The sequence below is a fragment of the Homarus americanus genome, unplaced genomic scaffold (genome assembly GCF_018991925.1).
Source record: "Homarus americanus isolate GMGI-L3 unplaced genomic scaffold, GMGI_Hamer_2.0 scaffold4060, whole genome shotgun sequence".
Lineage (NCBI taxonomy): Eukaryota > Metazoa > Arthropoda > Malacostraca > Decapoda > Nephropidae > Homarus > Homarus americanus.
Window position 1 is genome coordinate 7,641,283 of NW_024746161.1, and position 14,255 is coordinate 7,655,537.

A 14,255-nucleotide genomic window follows, 5' to 3' on the forward strand; every position below is an offset into this window, starting at 1 on the left:
GTATGAGAATAAAATAAAGAATTATATGTAAAACGAAGTGAGAACGAGATTTCCCGTTAGCGTATTGAAAATGAGGAACTCAATGTTGGCAAGAGAATGTGAAAATGACACAAAAATATAAATGAAAAAATAGCGTTAAGGGCCAACATCAAATAAAAACGTGTTTGTGAAAAGAACGAAATTATTTGTGAAAAACAGTAAAAGTGAGTTATATATAATAGAAACGGTATGGCAGTGACAGATCTTCCAGTAACAAGCCGTGACATTACTCCTATATCATCAACCAACTGTCACAAACTTACAGCGATTGTCTTGTTTTAGTATGAGTCTGACATTTCTTACAGCTTCTTATGGCACTGTCTTCCCCCTCCACAGATTCACTGAACTGGATTAGTGTTATGTACAGTACCTTCTGTTGCCTTACCGAGCACATCATGTTGACATTATAATGTTATTACAATACTCTGTGAAGTGCGTAACTAGGCTAATGTTTATACTAGTCCATCCATCAACAAATAATAATTAAAAGATACAACTCTCTATATATGCACAGTTTATTTGTTATTTTCCTAATGGCAGGTTATTGTACACGAAGAGATTATCTGAAGCTTAGACCCCCCCCCCGGGCTTCTTTCACGATTTAACACCTCTACCTGGGGGGGATTAGGTTCGCGTTAATCTCAAGGAGAAATAAGCTGGGGTTAAATCGTAGGTAATCCACAAAAGAGCGTACAAGAATATTCCACGTCTGCTGAAGATTTATGCATACATATGCGTATAAGTTTTGCATGTACTGAACTAAAAATGGCATAACACTCGCTAGAACAAATCGTTACGGTAAAGACATTTAAATCACTTGGCGACCGAGGTGAGGTACTACCTTAAAGGGGAATTTATAGTGCGCAAGTCGGCCATTATTAACATGAGTCCATAGGTCTGACAGAACCACATCGTAAGTGTTTATTATGACTTCTCACAGCAACATGAGTCTGTGTTCATCTTGTTGTCACTGTAAAGCAGACCAAAGAGGTGTTTGTTATTCTTCCGTATAAACACAAGCCGAGGTGCAGTGTCCACCTATTAAAACTGTAAACCTTTTTACTGGCGTCGACACCAGCAGCCCAGCACTACAAAACAGGTTTACTTGAAATTGGAAAGATAAAGAGTAGACTGTTGGATCTGTACATAATCACGTAGTTGTTTAGTATATCTTCTTTACATAAAATACATTAAATTTATTGCTTATTCAGAACACGACGAGTATAGAGAATTACTGGAAAATATGTTGAATCGCGAGTCTCTTAAAACAGGTCGTGGTGAGGGTACAACCTGGGTCGTCCTCCTGAATGCAAATGTCCAAGATGGTGGAGACTGTACTGTACTTCCAGACTCCATTCATAATTATTGCAGCAACGCGTACTGTTTATCCACAGATTATTGTATAGAATTTCGAAACTTAGAAAAGCCGTGATGCTGAGTAAGAAGTTGCAAAGCCTATTACATTGCAAAGAGGGAATATAAATTGTTCCAGAGGCTATACATGAATTCACAAAGTAAGAGGAAGAAGAATAGGAAGTTGTAAAGCGACAATAAGTAGAAGGAAGTAAGTCGAACGAAGTGTGAAGTCATAACGAAGATTAGGTTGCAGAAAACTATAAGAAGTTGCAAACAAATTAAAATTATGTAAATAAACACAAGGAACTGTAGAATGGAATAAGGCGCTGGGAGACAACATAAGGTAATATAGAACAGCAAGAAGCAACAAGATAGAGAGAAGAGAAGAGAGAGAGAGAGGAGGGGAGACGTAAAAGGCGGTGGAGGAGGCGTGGGTCACAGCCAACCTCACATGGCTTTTCCCCGACCTGTGCCAGAATCGGGGGCGGGATGGAACCTCGGTGGGTACTTACCTTCTGATGCTGGTTGTTGGTGTCCGCTTTGATCTTATCCTCGAGGGTTTTGGTCACCGGGTGCACTTAGTATAGGTTTTCTCACAGTTGTTAATTCCATGACAATCTATCCATGGATGCTTAACTCTTTATCGGGGTCGCAGATCGGTTTTACAGAGTGATCACAACCACCACATTTATTCACTGCACACTGATGTTGTTTTCAATATCATAATGACCACATGTTTTGGATTAGCTTATGTCACTGTGCTAGTAAGGTCCCCGCGCCATGTACTCCGGGCAGCGGCAGAGCGACACGTCCTTCCCTCACACGAGACGCACCACAACTGACAGTCTATGCTAGAGTTCATCTCACCTGCCTGGCGCCCGGGATGTCACCACCTCAAGTTTAAGTTCAGGTAACAACAAGATAAGCATGTTGATCCCCCTTAGCAGTATGCTACTGTTTCATGTAAACTTTTTAATAATACGGGACAATTATGATCGTGTAACTTTGGCATTCTTCCCAAAAGTCTGAAAGTGCCTTGTATAAGCTACAATACGTTTAAATTTCGCTCTTTACTATTTGATATCAAAAAAGTTATTATCATGTATTTTTACGAAACTACACGTTCATAATTATTATTAATAAAGGAACAAGTAATCTAAAGCAATGTTTTCTGAGTATACAGTGAATATCGTATTTTCTATGCCTCTAGAACGTAAAAATAAACTGCTATATATGCTCACTGGCACCTCTTCATACACCTGAGCGGCGCTGCCACATGCTGGTGATCAGTAGGGCAGAAAGACATGGGAACAGAGGGACGGGAAGATAATATGGCACCTGCGCGGGGAAAAACGAGCTTGTGTGCACACTAGTGCAGAGCAACGAGTCTCACTCCACGCCTTCTTCAAGGCGTGCACACCACTCCTCTTGCAGAGCTCCATGAATTCCGAAAGGCGCTTATACCATGTCTTCCACAATCTCCCACATCCCATGAGCGCCTACCAAAGGACGCACACTTCGAGCACATCAGGTTATACACAGCGCTCCTTGCAGAGTCCCACTTTCCCAAGAGCGCGCACACCTCACCCTTTGCAAAACCCACACGTTTTTGAGGGCGCACACGCCTCACCCTGTACACTCAGGGAAGGCCTAATCACCAAGACTCTTACTGATCCCTGGCCTTCTGGAGGACGCGCACACCACGCCCCCACACCACGGCCCCTAGATGTCTTACTGTTTACTTATTCTCTATCTGCTGCTTCCACGCTCCTGACGCCCTACGCCTCTGTCATGTGCCCTTAATCTTCCCACCCATCTCCCTCATGTTTCCATCATCATCGTCTACTTATTTTCTCTCTCTCTCTCTCTCTCTCTCTCTCTCTCTCTCTCTCTCTCTCTCTCTCTCTGGAGGGACAATTACCTGGGACAACGTTTTAATATATGTCATTGTCTCTGGACCAAGAGTGACAACCCTTGGTCGAGACGCAGCTAAAGACCACCCCCGTTTCCCCCTCCCTCCTTCTCTCTCCCCATCTCCCCTCCCCCCATCCGTCCTTCCGTTCGCGTATCCGTAAAGCAATCCGTTTGTCCCATCTGTCCGTTAATAAAGCAGTTCATCCGTCCTTCCGTTCGTCTGTCCACAAGCAGTCTGTTCGTTCCGTCTATTAATAAAGCGATCCATCCGTCCTTCCGTTTGTCTGTCCGTAAATCAGTCCGTTCATCCCATCCGTCATTTAGTAAAGCAATCCGTCCGTCCTTCCGTTCATGTGACCATAAACTAATCCATCTGTCCTTTAATATAGTTATCCTTTCGTCCGTCCGTCAATTAGTCCGTTTTTTCCCTCGTATGTCCATCCGTTAAAGCACCACTCCGTTAATCCGTCCGTCTTTTGGTTTTTTCTAAGGCCTGGTACAATAGATTGCTTTTATGGCTCATGTAGTGTCGTATCTTAACAAATTCACAAACACCTTTAGTCTCTCACAGTACATTGTAAGTATCTCAACAGTATCTCTTTTAGTACAGATGTCTCTTACTATACCCTTAAAAAAATAGTCTCTCGGTACAGGTGTCTCGAACGAAGACACAAACACTGTCTCGTTAGGTCTCTCGTATCATATCTCTCGTGACACTTACAAAAGTCTTTTACTATCGGATTTCAGGAGCCTTAGCGACTATCTCACTCTGTCTCGCTGTCTCCTGTTCTCTGTCTGTCTGTTTTTTTTATATGTTTCTCTCTAATTCTCTGTCTTCTTCATCTTGCATTCTCTCTTTCTCGCTTTTTTCTCTCTCTCTGTTTTGGGGGAAGACACCGATCTGTTTTGAGTGGAAACAGGAGAGTGTTGAGAGAGTATCCAGGATGTTTAGGTAAGTGGGCCAGGATCCTCCGTCACCTGTCTGTATGTGGCTTTACCTGTCCTTACCTGTATCTTTGTGTTTATGCCTGTCACAGCTTTTCTGTACCTGTATGTATCTATCTTTTACTTGACTCTGTTTATCTGTACCCGTCTGTACCTCTCACCAGCTGGCTAACTTACACCTGTACAACCATCCCAGGTATTTTGAGTTAATTAGTGGTGTCGTCAGGTATTCAGTGAAGCTGTTAGTTAGCCTCCGTAATAATAATAAATAATAATAATAAACGGTTTATTAATAGAGTTGCAGCCGGTGGCTGAAAATTACAAACTTACATGTGATTTAGACATAATAATATACGTCCACTACATTTACAGGGCTGTACAGTACATAAATCAGGAGTTGTTTATTATTTTAACAATAGATGGGATGGTGCTGTTCTTATATCTATCAGTGCGGGCCCTTATGGGCTGAATTTTGTTGGGTGTGTGTGTGTGTGTGTGTGTGTGTGTGTGTGTGTGTGTGTGTGTGTGTGTGTGTGTGTGTGTGTGTGTGTGTGTGTGCGCGCGCCCTTGGCCAGCTGGAGGAAGATATGTCTGTCACGCTGGTTAATTAACGACCAACCTCCAACCCAGATTAACTTAGCATTCACGAGATTGTAAAATAATTTGATAACAATAATAATAATAATAATAATAATAATAATAATAAAATACCGTAATAATCAATAACAACCATGCTATTGAATTTGTCTTTAGGACAGATCATGATAACCTCCGACACCAAAACAAAAAAAACAATATGTGGAAAAGTGATGATATTTTGATAAGGAACTATAACCTTTTAGTCACTATATCTCATTGATGGACTGATGAGACCCATGTAGGTTAGTATAGAGACGAGAGATTGATAGAATTTGACGTAAATAAAACAGGGACGTATATGTTATTTTCTTTAGGTTAGAATACTCCAAATGTTGTGTTATATTGGTGTCGTATTGTTGTTGTATTGATGACAATCTATTAATATATCTGTGGGTGGGTATAAATGGTGTTATTGTTGGGTAAGATAACTCCCTGATCGTGTGGTGTTATTTTAAGCACCTGGCACTGATAAGGATCTCAGACGTCAGTGGGGGAATTCTTTTTTTTGTTTTATTGGGTTATTTTAGGGGGTATGATGGTATTTTTGATAAAGAGCTTAAGACACATTGTTCTGCAAGGATTCATCTCTGACAATAGTCGTTGCTTGCGTCAGTGTACCTCATCCCCATCCCCACCCCAACCATATAGTTCCATCATATTTGGAAACTGGCCTCTCCCTCCTCCCTCAACTAGCAATAAATAACTCTCGTCTTAGTCATCTCTAAGTCATGTAACCTGTCACAAACAAACAAATAATCAGATATCTTGAAGAGCTCTTATTTATACACTGACGCTTGATCTGTGGTTTCTGTTCCAGCCGTCCCTTAGCAGATTTGTTCCCTCTCCTGACGCATGACCTTGACTCCGGTCTTGTCAATTTCAGTGAATCTTATCGAGTTGACCTTTATATTTTTGAGACTTTTTACTTGGTATGGCAACAAGCTCTCCTCTCCAGACTTCTAGCTCTTAGTCTCAAGGATTCTCTGTGTTTTCTTTTTTTTCTCTCTCAGTACCATGTTCATGCTACACTCAGACTACTTTCCCATCGATGCTGGAGTACCTCAAGGCTTAGTTCTCTCTCCTACTCTGTTCTTACTCTCTATCCATTCCGGTTATATATTTCTTTGCTGATGATATTAAACCACACCGAGTCAGTCCTGTTGCTCTAGTACCCACGTAACAGCAGTTGGAATAAATACTATATACGAAAACACTCAACACAGATCATACCCGTAAGTTAATGGGGCGTAAATAACCTTGTTAAAGTCACTGCCACCAAGACATAAACTCTCACTGTCTTTCGCAACTCAGATCATTTCCAGCCTCCACTTACTGTACGTTGGGTAATACTCTCGTTGTACCAGCCACCAATGTCATTTTCCTTGGTCTAACTATAAGCAATAATCTCTTTTGAAATAACCATAATTCTATCAGTGCAAAGAACAAATCCATACTTTTCATCTACCATAATTTGTTTGCTCCTTACAGTGGTCATGTCCGACCCTATATCAATACGTGGGCTTTTGGGGTTAAAATAGCACGTTTTTTTTTGGGGTGGTTTATTAGATTGTTTTAATTTTCCAGTGTAAATTTATTTTGTTACTCTTTTGGTAGATGTAAAAATTATAAGACAGTTGTACTGACGCATATTTAATGATATTTACGGTAAAGTAGACTAACTAGAAATAAATTTTAAGTTTAGTAAATTAAAATATGTGTCAGCCACTTTGACCATCAAAAATTGTATGGAAAATATATTGATAAAAATATATTTCATCACATATGTAATTTTCTTCAACATAAATAAAAAAAACCCGGTTATTTCTTTACATCAGAGAAGCAAAAATATTCTTGACCCTAAAGAATTCACAGTTCATGCTAGTCTTTGAAACACGTGTGAAATTTTGGAACCCCCACCACCACCTCACCACCACCACCCTCGCCAGTGTGAACAAGTGAACAAACAGTAAGGTAGACGGACTTGCGTGCAACCTAAGAGGCATCCTTTGACAGGTGAGGAAGACAGGTGAACAAACAAACTCGGTAAGAGGGACACGGGGCATGTGGAGAGTGATAACGCACACACAACACGGATATACAAAACACACATACACCCACACACACATGCATACACATACTTACATACATATATACACACTTTCTCGCTTACTGTCCAATACACTCACTCATTCACTCACTTTCAAGATCAACACAATCATAGTACAATGAAATTAAGTCTAATGTATGTATGAACTGTAGGTTGTATGTCGTAACAGTTTTTTTTTGGGGGGGGGGAGGGAGGGGGGGGGGAATATGTCCCCTTCCCTAAAAGAAAATTACATGAAAATCCCTTAAAAAAAAAACTTCGGTCAAAATAATCATAAACAATTAAACACGATTTTTTTAAAGGGAATATTATACGTTATTTAAAACAAATAAAAATATATATTACCTTCATTTGTATAATATATACTGTACTGTACATTCCAGGGTCATTATCGCGTTTATCGCGTGTGTGGGGTAAGAATGACTTAGTTTTTTGTTCGAGGTAACATGCTGAGGAAATAACGGCGCGCTACTGCGAAATTGGCAGGATTGTCGGAAGTGAGTAAAAGCGGACAGGCGACAAGACCGCTGGGGATATCATAAACGAGAGAGAAAGAGATCGCTGGTGTCGTCACCTGTGTAATCACATTTAAGTTGTTATTGCCAGTTTTCCCTCTTGACTTTCCCGCCAGAGATTTTCCCTTATCAGACAAGTGTGGGAGACTTTCATTGGCTAGGAACCTTTTACTATACCGCTGATGGACCATTCACGATCTTGCAAATTAAAAACAGAATATAATGAATCGACCAATCATAAACCTTTGAATAATCAAAAGAAGGCCATGATTGGATAATTGATATTCATCTGAAACTCTATACGATATAAAGAATATACCGTATGAACCAATCAAAATCTCATAAGTTTTATATCGAATACTTTGATTGGTCTGATTGCCTACACCTATAACGAGGATATTAGATGCACTAATTCGGAAGCAATTATGATAGAGTGTGTTTTGTCGCCCGCGTTGCTGTGTGGTGAGGGAGAAAGTGTGTGGGAGGAGTAGGGAGGGAGGTTTGGGAGAAGGGAGTGACATTTTCCTGTGTCGTGACTTACCTAATGTGTGTGTGTGTAAACAATATACAATATATATATATATATATATATATATATATATATATATATATATATATATATATATATATATATATATATATATATATATATATATATATATATATATATAACATGAAGAGGATATAGGATAGAATACAAACGATAACAAAAGAGAAAACAAAAGAAAATGATATATAAAGTAAATACAGCAACAGCATGACTTGACGAATATGACAGATACAAAACACAGAACACGTAAATATGTATAATAAAGACACTAACAGCAAGCAAAGTAAGAGAGAGAGAGCAGCACCTCACACGCTCGCATCCCCCACCGATTCCAAGTTATCTTTCGACTTCCTGGTAGATGATTCCATAATATTTTCTCCTCAATGCTGGACACTATTTTCTGGCACTTTTTTTTCCCTCTTCTTACTCTCGTGTCGTTAGCATAAAAGAAGGTAACGGGAAATAAAGTCCTTGTATTATTTTAAGGAGCGAGCAGTTGATTTTACTTGTATGAATAATATTGGAATCATGAGCGTTGTTTTAAGGCCGACGAACGATAATTTTAGCGTATGCATAAGTGAGAAAGAGAATATAAAAAAAATATATATATATATATATATATATATATATATATATATATATATATATATATATATATATATATATATATATATATATATATATATATATATATATATATATGTATAGCATATATATATATATATATATATATACAGGGTGTCCCATACATTTCCATACATAGGAAAAATAAATTTTATATGAAAATCCATTTTTATTTATATAATATGCTCTACATGACTACCATTCTGTTGAAAAACACTCTTCTATGCGTGTCCTCCACTGCTGAAGAACACGTTCAAGCACAGCTGGAGTTATGCTTGTAATGGCGTTGGTGATACGTTGTATGGAAACTTATGGGACACCCTTATATATATATATATATATATATATATATATATATATATATATATATATATATATATATATATATATATATATATATATATATATATATATATATATTCTTTTTTTTTATTTTTTTAATGTTTTGGCTTTTTTCATCAATTAATTTATAATCTATATATATTCTCCTTGCTAATACACATTTTGAGTACTATGAATACTATATAAAAAGTTATAGAGGTTATTTAAATACATCAACATTTACAGAAGTCTTGGTAAAACTTTAAATTTTCACGGATAATTTTCACAGATATTCGTATAGCGAGCATCCAGGCGCGTCAGTTACTGCTTTCATGATTCCATGCTAAGCAGCCATAAACTCTTCCGCCACGGACTGCTAATAATAATGGCCTTGCAATTTGTCTCCACTTATGGCTGCAGTCAAAAAACTCCTAACGACGGGCCACGGTCTGGTACGGATAATCGTCATAACGGGTTGTTTCGCTTGTGTTATCACCACCACCCTTGCCTTCCCCTCAGTCGTGACTTCGCCAAACATGTCTTGATGTTGTCCCACCTATGACCAGATGCGTATTTCTCATGCGTCTTATATTTATACTCTAACTTAGCTCAATGTTTACTTTTAACACCCATTTAACGAATCTAAACCTTATTGACTATCTCGTGAATAATTTAAATGTCCTTTTTTTCTATTTTCCATCGCCACAAGTTATCGTCTTTTTTTTTTAATATTTATCTTTAGTGTTTATTCTTATTTACCTTTTGGTGTCGGGAGGCTTTGTCTTGGCGAGTCTATATGACGAGTGTTCTTTGAAGTGATGAATGTAATTTGGATTCTTGTGTTAAGTTTGGTGTTGAGGACAGACTAAGTTTAGTTAATTGACTCTTCCACATACAGACAGCTTCACTTGTTCCATCATCCTCCTCTTCCACATACAGACAGCTTCACATGTTCCATCATCCTCCTCTTCCACATACAGACAGCTTCACTTGTTCCATCATCCTCCTCTTCCACATACAGACAGCTTCACATGTTCCATCATCCTCCTCTTCCACATACAGACAGCTTCACATGTTTCATCATCCTCCTCTTCCACATACAGACAGCTTCACATGTTTCATCATCCTCCTCTTCCACATACAGACAGCTTCACATGTTCCATCATCCTCCTCTTCCACATACAGACAGCTTCACATGTTCCATCATCCTCCTCTTCCACATACAGGCAGCTTGCATCATCTTATATCTCCTCCACACACGCACAGATAACTTGCTTGCCTCTTAACCACAAACCATTTCTATTTCTACCACACCCAATGGCATCCCAAACAAGACCCAATTGCAACAGAAGAAGAAGAAGAAGAAGAAGAAGAAGAAGAAGAAGAAGAAGACACAACATGGTCCCCTGGTGTCTAATACAAACATAACATCATCCAATCGAGGAGTTTATTCGGGTCCTTCCAAAAAAACAATGGTTGCAGATGACGACCTTGGGGGCATGGGGAGGGAGGGAGAACGACCCCCTCCACCAGGATACAGGGAATATGTTTGTGTGTGTGTGTGTGTGTGTGTGTGTGTGTGTATTACCAAGACACAGGTAGAACAAGAGTGAAAGGCATAGTGTTCTTGGTTTACATGATACTGTGTGTATTTTACCCCGGGGACCTTGTTGTGGTTGTTTCTTAAGGCTGTAATAAAGAGCTGGGTTTCTGGACAGATTTGTTTTTTTTGTACAGAGGAAGAGGGAGGGAGAGAAGGGAGAAGGAGGGAGGGGCGGAAAGGAGAGAAAAGAGAGAAGGGGGGGAGAGTAAATGGGTAAGGGCTATTATTGTGTTCACGTTTCTTATTTTGACCTCTGTGATTTCTTATTTATCTCTTAATTGGTGTGTGTGTGTGTGTGTGTGTGTGTGTGTGTGTGTGTGTGTGTGTGTGTGTGTGTGTGTGTGTGTGTGTGTGTGTGTAAGGGTTAGTGTTTATTAGTTAGGTGTATGCGTTTTATGTTTTACTTTACCGTCTTGTGTTGACAGTGTAATTCTCCTCCCACATCTCTCTCTCTCTCTCTCTCTCTCTCTCTCTCTCTCTCTCTCTCTCTCTCTCTCTCTCTCTCTCTCTCTCTCTCTCTCTCTCTCTCTTTCTCTCTCTCTCTCTCTCTCTCTCTCTCTCTCTCTCTCTCTCTCTCTCTCTCTCTCTCTCTCTCTCTCTCTCTCTCTCTCTCATACCAGCCTTGACCACCACTACCACTACTACTCCCGACGCCCACGCCCACAACACATCAGGTATAATAGCATCACCGCCCACACTATATAGCCTCTCACCTCGCCCACCCTCAGATACATATCTTGAGTTCTATGGTTACCTGCCTCGCCTACCTGTCACACCTTTACGGCCTCCAGGTATACTTGAGAGAGAGAGAGAGAGAGGGGAAGAAAGAAAAAACTCAAGATAAAGTGATTACACATTAATTTGTTAGTTTGTTGATAGTAAACGCCTACAGTAATCGACCAAGAAACCTCAGACAAACAAAACTCTTGGTTGAAAGTGAACAAAAATTTCAAATGGATTTTCTCAGGTGAAAGTGTTGAGGAAATAACTTGTGAATGTAGTGATTATGGTCTATTAAGAGTTAAAGCTAAGAGAACCCCGCATCAGATGAGAGGACATTCTCACATACAGCTGCTGCCACAACAACAACAACACGGTGTGAACGAATGGCATCTGTCAGGGAATCGTGGTCAGCTGATTGTCTAACACGTTGCACCCATTACAATGCTTTAATAACTTGGTCATCTAAGTTAATAAGTTTGAAATAAGATAAATCTATACCTGTTATGGTGTTGATGGGTGGGATAAATGCTCTTAGTTCGTCTTCCACTATCCACTATTAGTCATCTATCCTCCATCACTCACCTATTCCATCTCCCCCCACTAAGGACAGAACATAGCGTGGTCCAACACGTAACTTCGTCGTCACAACACCTATAGTTGGCAACATACCTGGTTCACCTGGAGGCCAACCTCAACTACAGGTGACCATGATGAGGGAAGGAGGCCAATGGTTTTGTGTAAGAGCCTTCCATTGTTACAGATAGTTATGTTCAGGGCTATTCTGAAACCCAGTATTGTTCTTGCTTCTTGTACTGGTAGTCTGTTACAAAGGTCTGCTAAAATCTGTATGAAGAAGTATTTACTGTATTTATATTAGCCCTGCATGGTATCTTGGCGAGCTTCTAGTTGTATTGGTGGCGAGTAACAACACGAAAAAGTGATCTTGAGTGTTTTTTATAATTAACCGATCGACCTGTTGTTGTTATTGATGGTTGTGTCATAGCATGTTGTTGTAGTTGTACCGTGTTACACTGTTATAATGACGTGTAATGTGAAATTTTACTATAATATGGAAAATTCCTCTCCCTCCACCAAAAAAATTGTTGCCTAAAGTCAGATCCCCCCTCCTCCACCCACAGCTTCCGCAAGACGGTAACAAAGTTTGTCAGTAATTACCTTCTCCTTGACGCCAGGACGTGATGCTGTGTATGTTTATGACTACTTTGTAAACCTCACGGCCATTGTCCACCCTGCTAGTGGTGGTGGTGGTGGTGCGTGGTGATAGTTGGTGGTGGAAGGTGGTGTGTGATGAATGTTGGTGATAGTGGTGGAAGGTAGTGGTGGGTGGTGGTGATAGAGGTAGAAAGTGATAGTGTTGGAAGATTATGGGTGGTGGTGGTGCATGGGTGGTGACAAGTGGTGGGTGATAGCTGTAGTGGTGACTAGTAGTGATGGATGGTGAAAGGTGATGGTGGATAAAAGCAATGAGATGAAGGATGAAGAGAAGTTAATAAATAATCCTAATTGTACCGACGTAGGGAGAACATGTCGCCTATTGGGTCCCCGTGTGGGTGATAATAATCTCCTCCACTTATTAACCAGTTTGACGTTTGACGACTTCAACTTCATTTATATATTTTTTTACATTCACTGACTACAAGTTACATTCGTTCACATCTGTTCACTTCCGGTCGCACCAGTTTACGTTAGATCACCTCCTTTTAAGCGGAGATATACCCAGAGGTGCAGGAGTAATGGTGAGAGCTGTGTGTGTGTGTGTGTGGCAGCTCATCCACTACACCACACCCACCTTACCCATCACACCCGTCACAACCACCTCTCACTCACCTCACCACACACACACACACACACACACACACACACACACACACACACACACACACACACTTACTACACGTTTTTCACTTTCGGGTTAAAAATAAAAACTGAAGCATCCCTTCAAGTGAATCTCGTCATTAACTCAGTCTTTCATCATAATGACATCTTGTATTTCTCACGTCTTGTTATTTTTATTAATTTTTCTAATACTACAGGTGTTTAGTTCTAATTAATGTTTATATATTACTTTGACCAGCCTGTGGGGGAAAATGAAAGCAGGTAAAGTCTGTGAGGCGAAACACAACAAAACTAACTTTTTGTAATTACTTTAACATTAACTTTCATCCTCATTATTCTTTCTTTCATTTTCTTCTTATATATATATATATATATATATATATATATATATATATATATATATATATATTATATATATATATATATATATATATATATATATATATATATATATATATATATATATATATATATATATATATATTTTGTCTCCGAAACGATAAATATCCGAATGAAAATAACAAAAACTTTGTATTTTTCTTGAATATGATAATTTGGAGCCTTTAGTTAATTAACCATTCAAAAGACGAGCCTCTGAAATAACACGATTGTGCCAAAATTACTTAATTACAATGAACTGTTTTGACTTGTGAATGTGACTGTCATTTTGTTTTCCATTCAATGTTATCAACTATCGTAGAAATGTTGTTTAGCTATTTCAAAACATCGTCAGCTAGGCGTGTGTGGCCACTACTGCTCAGCTCCAGACCTCTGATTTGCATATCAGATGTTAAAAGGTTGTATCACCTGTTGGGAGACATGCAAACCACTGTAAACATACCAGAGATAAGGAGGGAGAGGTATTGGTAAAGGGGAGGGGGAGGGGGGTGATACCAAGAGAGAGGGAAAGATAGCAGCGTATGGGAGAAAGGGGATTGAAAAATGGAGGAAAGAAGGGAGGGAGGAAGAAAAAGATGTAGAAGCTTGCAGAACGAATGTGATTGAGGGAAAGGGGCAGCTTTTATTTGTGAGAAAAGGGCGAGGGGAGGAGAAGAGGAGGAG

At 39.4% G+C, this 14,255-nt stretch overlaps 1 protein-coding gene across 1 annotated transcript in view; it reads right to left on the reverse strand.

The window, feature by feature from the left end:
- LOC121879038 overlaps positions 1-2,245 on the reverse strand; it is a 119,439-nt gene extending 117,194 nt beyond the window's left edge. The window contains exon 1 of the mRNA XM_042385520.1: positions 1,908-2,245. The gene's annotated coding sequence lies outside the window, so the exon portion shown is untranslated. The remainder of the gene's footprint in view (positions 1-1,907) is intronic.
- Positions 2,246-14,255: the final 12,010 nt, after the last annotated feature.